Source organism: Echinops telfairi, unplaced genomic scaffold, assembly GCF_000313985.2.
Source record: "Echinops telfairi isolate 266 unplaced genomic scaffold, ASM31398v2 ScPeMD7_7469;HRSCAF=8507_0, whole genome shotgun sequence".
NCBI classification, from domain to species: Eukaryota; Metazoa; Chordata; class Mammalia; order Afrosoricida; family Tenrecidae; genus Echinops; species Echinops telfairi.
Genome location: NW_022111372.1, coordinates 50951042 through 50959584, shown reverse-complemented (window position 1 = coordinate 50959584; position 8543 = coordinate 50951042). Strand labels below are relative to the sequence as shown.

Genomic DNA, 8543 nt, shown 5'->3' with positions numbered 1-8543 from the left:
ATTTAGGAACTAGAGGAAAGTTGTATGTTTCATTGTTGCTACATCGCACCCTGACTGGCTAGTCTCCTCCCCAAGACTGGCTCATCTCTTCCCGGAGAACACCTGAGTTTTTAAAGGAATACTGTAGTGGGGTTGGTTTTAAGCCTTTTAAGCCCTAAGGGCTTCTGTCCACTTAAGAGTCAGAAATGTCCCTCCAGAAAAGCCATCCAATGGAAGCGAGCTAGAAGGAAGTTTTGGGGGCAAGCTTATCACAGTGTAGTTTCGACTGGCAACACTCCGTTTCAGAGGAACACAGTGACTGAAGTGGGTACCTAAAAGGCTGTTTGCAAATCTAGAAACAGGGAGTCCAGTATATGATGCAAGGCCACAGATGCATCTAGGTGGGAGGGACGCAATACTGTATGACAGTTGAAACTGTGTGCATGAGAACTATTGGTGTGTAGGGGCAAGTGTTCCTCAGTCTCCTCCTCAGTGTCCTCCCTCATCAGCTCTCCCTTCACCTCCTTTCACGGATTTAATAGTACCCCCTAAAATGTGTGGCAGCTCCACTAGGCCAGGAACCCCAGAGGTTTGGCAGTTATCCACACAATATGATCTGACGTGATCAGTCTGAGTTGTGGATGGAATTAGGGTAGGATGGAATACCCTTACTCAAGTCACGGACCAGTTTCCTTGGGGTGTGGCCTGCATTTTTAACTTACAAGAGAAAAACGGAGAAGTAAGCAAAGGAAGGACCATCCCACCAAGAAATAAGGGTAGGTAATAGGGTGCATGTCCTTTGGGCCAGGGGTCTCTGTGCTGAGAACCTCCTAAACCCAAGGGAAGATTGATGAAGACCCATGAAGATCACCAAAGAGCACAAGCCACAAGGACCGTCCAATAGAACCAACAGAAAAAGACCCTTCCCCTAGAGCTGGCACCCTGAATTTGAACTCCTAACCTCTAAAACAGTGAAAGTAGATTTTTTTTTTAAGTTTCATGAGCACACACCTTATTTTTATTACAACAGGGCATTCTTGCCCTTGAAAGTTCCCAGTCTCTGGTTTTTCCCACTGTCTCCCCATACCAAGGAGGAGCCTGATAAGCAGAATTCTACAATGTAAGTCAATATGTCTACAGCCTGAGGCAAGTCAACAGTTGGCTTCTAGGAAGATCTCTGTAACCCTAAGAGGCCCAGAAGCTACTCCCATCCAGATTCCTACACAGGAGAATTCCAGAGCCCAACGGGCATTTTAAGGTGGGAGATTCCTCTCTGAACAGTCCAGCCAATGAATCTAGTACATAATTCTTTCTGAGTTGAGAGGAAATTTTTGTTAGGTAAAGCCATCCGTGTGGGCAATGTGGAAGTGGTTTTGAAACAGAGTAACGGGTAGAAGTTGGAAATTTTAAGTTGCCCAGCTGTAGAAGCCTAGATTGCCTTAAAGAGACTGCTGGTGGAATTATGGACATCAAAGGCAGTTCTGGTGAGGGCTCAGAAGGAAGTGAAGAGAGCTGTAACCCTGGACAGCACAGCTCGTGAGAAGCAACCGCAGAGAAATGGTGGCATCAGAATCAACCAACCAATGCAGCATGGTGTGGGAGTTAACCCATGAGGCAAGACAGCCTATGGGTAGGAGACTTTCCTGGAACAGTGAGGTGGCCCTGGGCATTTTCCTGCACAGCTAGGCTGACTGACCCACAGAGTGAGAGAGCTGAGCACCTTCAGGCAGAAGCTCACTGGCAGAGTAGGGTGCCACCAGGCCCTTACTGGTAGCGCTGAAGAGCTTTCTGGCACTTGCCTGAGCAGGGTAGAGGCCAGGCCAGCCCAAGAGATCCGTGAAGCTAACAGGCCAGGTAACCAGGAATCAGAAGCGGAAGACACAAGCAGCACAGGGAGCAGAGCTGCCTTGGTTTCAAAGGGTGGGGCCCCAACTTCTGGGGCCCGAAGGGTGGGTCATGGTCTCTGAAGTAACAAAGGGTGGAGCCACACCCGCCTATGTTTTAGAGTCCAGTCCTCACCAACTCATTTCTGGAGTACAGGGCTGCTTTTCCCAAGTGCCATGGGGATAAGACACATCTGCTGCTCACATAGAGGGGGCAGGGCTGCCATGCCCATAGGGCAGGAAAGAGGAGCTCCTTGAGGCAAAGGGGGCGAAGTTGCCAATCATCTGGACGGAGTAAGAGGCTGGGGCTACATGAAGTGCTAAGAGCAGAGTGGGCCTTACAAGATAAGGAGGAGCTCAATCCCAGGGCCAAGGAGCCACCACTGAGTATCCAGAGAGCATGGCTAAGTCTGGCAGGCAGGACAGTGGCCCAGATGGTCTCACAGAAATGAGGATTATTTTCAAGCCTTGAAAATGAAATTGTTCTTTTTTTAACTTTCTTGGTGCCCGTTATCCTTTCTTTCCCACCAATTTCTTCCATTTTTAATGGAAATGGCTGTTTTGGCCTGTTCTACCACTGTGCTTTGAAAACAGATAACTTGTATTCTACATTCACAGACAAAGAGGGTGTTGTCCTAGGATGAAAGTTGGGACTTGATTTTAAGACTAAGATGATAGGGTGGGGTGTTTTGCATGTATCAAGGACATGAGTGCAATGTCATGGATTTAATTGTCACCCCCTACCCCGCCCCCCAATGTGATAGCATTGGCTATGATTCCCAGTAATCTGACAGTATCAGCCAATCAGTTGTAAGACATGAGGGTGGGAAGTAACCGCCTTCCTCACGAACAGCTCTGATCCCATAGAAAGAGGGTTTCCCTGGGGCGTGGCCTGCATGGACTAGTATTTTACAAGCGGTAAATAGAGAGATACGTAGGAAAAGGGGCTCTACTACCACCGAGAAAGAAGAGCTGGGAGAATAACACATAGCCTTTGGACCTGAGGTCTTTGTGCCAAGACCTCCTAGATCCAGGGGAAGCCTGGTGCTATGCCCCCTGAAGACTGCCCGGAACAGAAGCTAACAGAGAGAAGGACCTTCCTGCAGAGCCAAGAGACAAGGCCTTCCTCTCCAGCTGGTGCCCTGAATTTGGACATCTAGCCTTTTAAACGGAGAGAGAATAAAAGTTCTGTTTGTTAAGGGTTTATTTGTTTAGTAGAACTGAGTAGTGAAGGAATTGCCTATATGCTTCCCAATCTTTTCGTTGCCCCATGGATAAAAGCAATGACACCTCCTTGCCACCACCCAAGGGTCCCTACCTTTGAAGGGACCCTACCAATGAGCCCCTACTGCCAACCAAGGAAGCCTGGCCTTTGGGGTTCACTGCACAAATGTACACCCAGCCCACCCCCAACCTTTCAGGCTCCACTGCGCCTTGCCCTCTCTCACAACCATGCTGGCGCTCCTGTGTGACCTCCCTGCCTGCTCGGACGCCTGCTCTTCTCGCCTACCCTCTGAGGGTCGGCTCCGTCTCACCTCTGCAGAGGAGCCAGCTTCCCTGAACTCCCCTAACTCTCAGCTCTGACACATCTGCTGACCTGTCACAATGGCTGCCTCTCTCTCATTTGCTAAGCGCCTCCTGGCCTGAGGGGCATGGGCATTTTCAAGTGCAATCCCCCCACCCCCGCCACCTTTCCTGGCAGGGAGGCACCCTAGGAATTCACTGTTGCCAGTGTCAAGACTGACTCACAGTGAGCGTCTAAGACAAGGTGCAACTACCCCACGGCGCTTCTCAGGCTGTAATCTTTATGGAAGCTGCTTGCCATCTTTCTCCTGGGGAGCCAAGGGTGGGGGGTGTAATTTAAACCACTGACCTCTGGGGAGTAGACAAAAGCTTGACCACTGCGTCACCAAGGATCAACAACAGAAGAATCGTTTACCCAGTCTCATTTTACAGATGAGGATCTGAGGCTCGCAGAGGGGAAGTGACTTACCCAAGGGAGGCTATCTTACTACCTTGCCACGGAAACCACGGCTCCACCCCACCGCCTCCCCAACCCCTTACTCAATCCTGTTACATCATTTCCAGCCTCTGAGCTCCCTGGTCGCTGGGCAGAAAATGTCCCCAACACTCCTGCGGTGACGTGGAATTGCTCAAACATGACTTGCCTATCCACGTCTCCCTAACTCCCACCAAATGACTGGGTGGGACCATGCAAAGAGGGTGTGTGAAACACGAGTCTAGTCATGGGGACCGGTCAGTTTCATAGTTCTCTGTGCAGCAGCAGTAGCATCTCAGAGCCATTAAAAACGAAGAGCCACCTTCGGAGCACGGGGCCCTGGTGGTGTCATGGTTAAGCACTGGGCTGCGATCGGACGTGACCGGCAGTTCAAAGCCACCAGCTGCTCTGCTGGAGAAAGGCTGGACTTTCAATTCCCTGAAACAGTTACAGTCTCAGGAATGCCCAGGGGGCACTATGGGTGGACACTGAGTTGGAGTCTGTGTGGCAGCGGCTCCAGAACTGAGGAGCAGCACCTTGGACCTCATGGCGGCGAGGCAGGCAGCAGGCAGGCTTCCTGGCCAGCCCCCCACCCCACCCCAACCCCCGCTGCAGACTCAGGAGGGCAAGGGACCTCATGACTGAGGACCAGAGGCAGTCTTGGCAGCTGTGGTCCAGTGACTGGATCCTTAATTTTAGGCTGTGAGCTTCCCTATTCAACCCATCATTGTGCATTCCACATAAAACTGCAAGATGATGGAACTGCTGTGGGGGGAGCAGCTGGCCCGGAACAGCGTCAAAGAAGGATGGAGGCAAGGCTGAGGCGTGCCTGACCCCGGCTTGGGGGCAATCAAGCTTGGGCCAGAGAGTCAGATCGTTCTCCCTACTGAAGCTGAAGGAGGTTAGCTGTGCCCCCCCCCCAACATTTTCTCAACTCCTTATTTACGGGGGGCAAAATCCTGTGCAACCTTTGGGGCTCAACTCAAAGGCCACCCCTCTGGGCCTCCCTTGACCTGTCATCGGGCCATTGGCCTACTCTGGGCTCCTTCCACACCCTGTTGGGGTAATTGTTTTGAATCTGGGTGAGACTGCTGCCTCTTAGCCCCAGCCCCGTGGGCCCCACACACTGGCCCAGAGCCTGGTTCATCTAGCCCTGGTCTTCTGCACCGTCTTGCCTTGGTCTCCTGCCGTAGTTTCTGTCGTTGCTCCTGTCGTCTCCCACTGTCTCTGGGGTTACAACTCTGTCTCCTGGGTCTAGGTTCCCAGCACAGGGCTGCACTCTGCTTCTGGGTGGTAGGACCCCCTGCCCCACTTTCTGCCTATGGGATGATTCCTTTTTAATCCTGGCAAATGCCCAACGAAGGGGCTAGGATTGTATCTTTTGCCCCAGAATGTACAACCAGGAAGTCCATGCCCTGCCTTCTCTCTCACTCACTAGGCCACAGCTCTGGTTCCTGAGGCCCCAGTCAATGCTCACAGCCCCTCAGGCTCCCCCAGGGTCAAAGGCTACCTCCCCTACCCAGACACTCAGTCACTCCCTTGCTGGCTTCTGAAACCAGTGGGAGAGGCCACATTTGATCAATTTTCTTTTTTCTTTTTTTCAATAGAAGCCAGATACATGGACTTTTCTGAAAAATCAGCCTATTTATTGCCCAGTCTTCTGATTGGAGAACAAATGTGGGACTGTGGCCTGCACACCTACTGTGCACCCAGTTCCATTACTATCTCCTGCTTGAAGGTAGGGCCTGTGTACACTCAGTGGACATCTGCGGAAAGTGGTGAGGTCCGGAAGTGCTTCCCCACTGCAGAATCAGGAAGTGATTCCTACAGAAGCACAGAGACTGGGTTGGACCAACCATGAAAGAAGGTGCCCGTGGCCAACCAAGGGGATTAGATAGCTTGCTGATCATGAAAATAAGGTCAATGGGACCTTAAAGGGGTAAGATCATGCAAATTAGGTGTAGGGAACCCTAACAAGGGGATTGGTCAATTTTGATGTTAGGCTTAACAAAGGTCATTCCATAGGCAGAAAGGGGGGCCCTGTCAACCACCAAAAAAAGGAACAGGAGCAGAGTGCATCCCTGTGCTGGGAACCTTCTATACCAAAGATACAGAGCTGTAACCCCAGAGACAGAGGGAGATAACACGGAGCCAAGGCAGAGAAAATATGGCAGGAGACTAATGCAAGCTGGCACAGTAGTTTCCAGGCCCATGGAAAGCTGAGTCCTGCAGGCAGGCTTTCTAACAAGCCTGGGGTACCTTTGGGCACTTTTCAGGGGAGCTAAAGAACTTTGTAACACTTGATCAAGTAGGGCAAAGGTCAGTTGGGCAGAGAGCCCCCAGTGACAGGCTTGGAGCCTGTGTACAAGCCTGGCTGATGAGAGGATATCCTGATCAAAGGACAGTATCTTCAGTCTTTTCTGTTCCTGAATTATAATTTGATATTTCCCTGGTGGGCCCTAGTGGCTTAGTGGTGACGAAGTGAGCTGTGATCCACAAGGTTAGCACAGCCGGTTCTACTCCTGTGAGAGTTACAGTCTCCGGAACTCTCAAGGGCGGTTTTACCCAGCCTTATAGGGGCGCTATGAGTGACATCGGCTGGGTGGCAGTGAGTGGGATTTTTGGTTTTACTTCCCTAATAAACCCCACAACCATGAGTCCTGTCTGTGAGTTCTGCGTGTCTACTGCAACCAAGGAGCACCCCAGGGAAGAAGTAGAGTACCTCGGAGGCCAGGCTGGGGAGAGGTGTGCAGACTGACGCCCACCTCACCTCACAGGAATCAGCCTGGGGCTCCGATCGAGGATGCTTCGCCCTGAGAAGTGCAGGACCTCCCACACCACCACACCACTTTCCCACCTGGCATCTGCGTGAGTTTTGTAAAGCAGGGGAGGGTGCCCAGCAAGGTCTGGGCCAGCCTCCTGACCCATCGCTCCCTGTCCTGTTAGCAGCCTAGGGCACCCTGTTGTACACAGGTAGAAACTGGGTGACAGGATGTGACTCATTGAGGGTCACGAAGCCATTAAAGAGGCAAACCTAGCATCACATTCAAATCTCAAATTAAGCCGGGTTCCTGGAACAACTTAGGGTCCCCACGGTTACCCAACAATCAAAAACACAAATATCCCCAGGGCAAGAGCCCACTGAGGCAGCAGGGACCAGTGGGCGGATCAAGATCACAGGGTGAGTGGGGTGGGGTGGCATGACGCACTAAGTCCCCCGTCCTCCCCAGAGCAAAGCACTGGGTGCTACTACATTCCAGGTTCCTCCCCCTGGCCTGTGGTGCCAGCTCAGGCAGGCTCAGGCAGGAAGAGGAGGGCGGAGTCATCATTTCCTGCCCTGCCTTCCCCAGGCCTTCCCCAGCCAGCGTTCCCCACCTGTCCAAGAGCTCTGGCCAGCTGGCCAGCTGCCTTCTTCCTTCCCTAAGGCTCAGAAAACACCCAGTCTTTTCTCTCAAGGCTCTTCACGCCTTATTCCAAAGAGGTGGGGGTCCAGTACCCTTCCCAGCGCAAAGACAGGGGAACCGAGGGTGAGGTACTGCCAGGGACACACAGCACGTCCCGGTTGAGCTGGATCAGGCCTCAGACCTCCCAGACACGGAAAAGCATCAGACCCCGCCTGGCCCACAAGCAGGGTAGGGGCTGTCTGGACCTCGGCCAAGTTTCCTCTGCCTCACACTTGAACCCCAAGCTTTGGCTCTGCAGAGGTCTGGGCTCAGGTCTGTTGCTCCATAACTCCAGCCTTGAGTCTTTGCAGAAGTTCTGTGACCTCTTTCTGCCTGTTTCTCATCTGTACAATCAGGGCAATGACACTAGTAAGAGATGATATTTATTGAGCACTTAGTATGTGGTCAGCACATACTCCCACAGGCTGCCAAGAGGGTAGGAATACCTCCACCGTGACACAGAGCCTAGGAAGCCAGCCTGCCTGGGCTTGGGCCCTGCCTCTCCCTCTTACCAGCTCTGTGACCTTGAAGAAGTCACTAACCACAGTGGCTCTCAGTTTATCTAGGGGTAAAATGGGCATACGGAGCGAATCTACATCAGTCAATGGTGGCTCTCACCGTGTTTGTATCTCCTGCTGGGTACCTCCTTCCTTTTCTAGGATTGGGCCTGCACCTGCATACAGAAGCTCTGTGTGTGTGGTGCTGTGGGGGAAAGGGGGTGTCTCCCCTTCAGGCCCCACCCCCACTCCTCTGCAGCGCTCATTTGGGTACCCTAAAGTCTGGAGAAGGAAGCAAGAACACGGTCACCCAATGGCTCCCGAGGTAAAACACTGGGAGATGAGTCCTACTGAATTCCACAGTTACCCATGTAAGTGCCTCCTCCGCTCTCTACTTCCCCTCTGGCCTCAACTAAACGGCCCTGGAGCAGAAGCAGCGGTGTGACCTTGGATAAGTCACAGGCCCTGTTTGGACCCCGCAACCATCCTGACATTGCGGTATCAGAGGCACTGGGATACAGTGGTCCGTCCCCCGAAACCTCCGTCTCTCCAATCTGGCCTTCTAGCTCTGTAAAATGTTTGGAATAGCTATGACAGGTCCGGCGGCTGTAGCATCCCTCCAGCTCTGACCCGGACACCTGGATCCCAGGTGGGTCCGAGACCTGCCAGGGACCGTGATTGGGGCATGCGCAGGGCTCGCTGGGACGTGTAGTTCCTTAGAGTTCCCCCGAACTGGGCTACT

At 52.5% G+C, this 8543-nt stretch overlaps 1 protein-coding gene across 1 annotated transcript in view; it reads right to left on the bottom strand.

Moving 5' to 3' along the window:
* RNF44 (ring finger protein 44) overlaps nucleotides 1–3537 on the bottom strand; it is a 14607-nt gene extending 11070 nt beyond the window's left edge. The window contains exon 1 of the mRNA XM_045284770.1: nucleotides 3311–3537. The gene's annotated coding sequence lies outside the window, so the exon portion shown is untranslated. The remainder of the gene's footprint in view (nucleotides 1–3310) is intronic.
* Between the last annotated feature and the right edge of the window lie 5006 nt (nucleotides 3538–8543).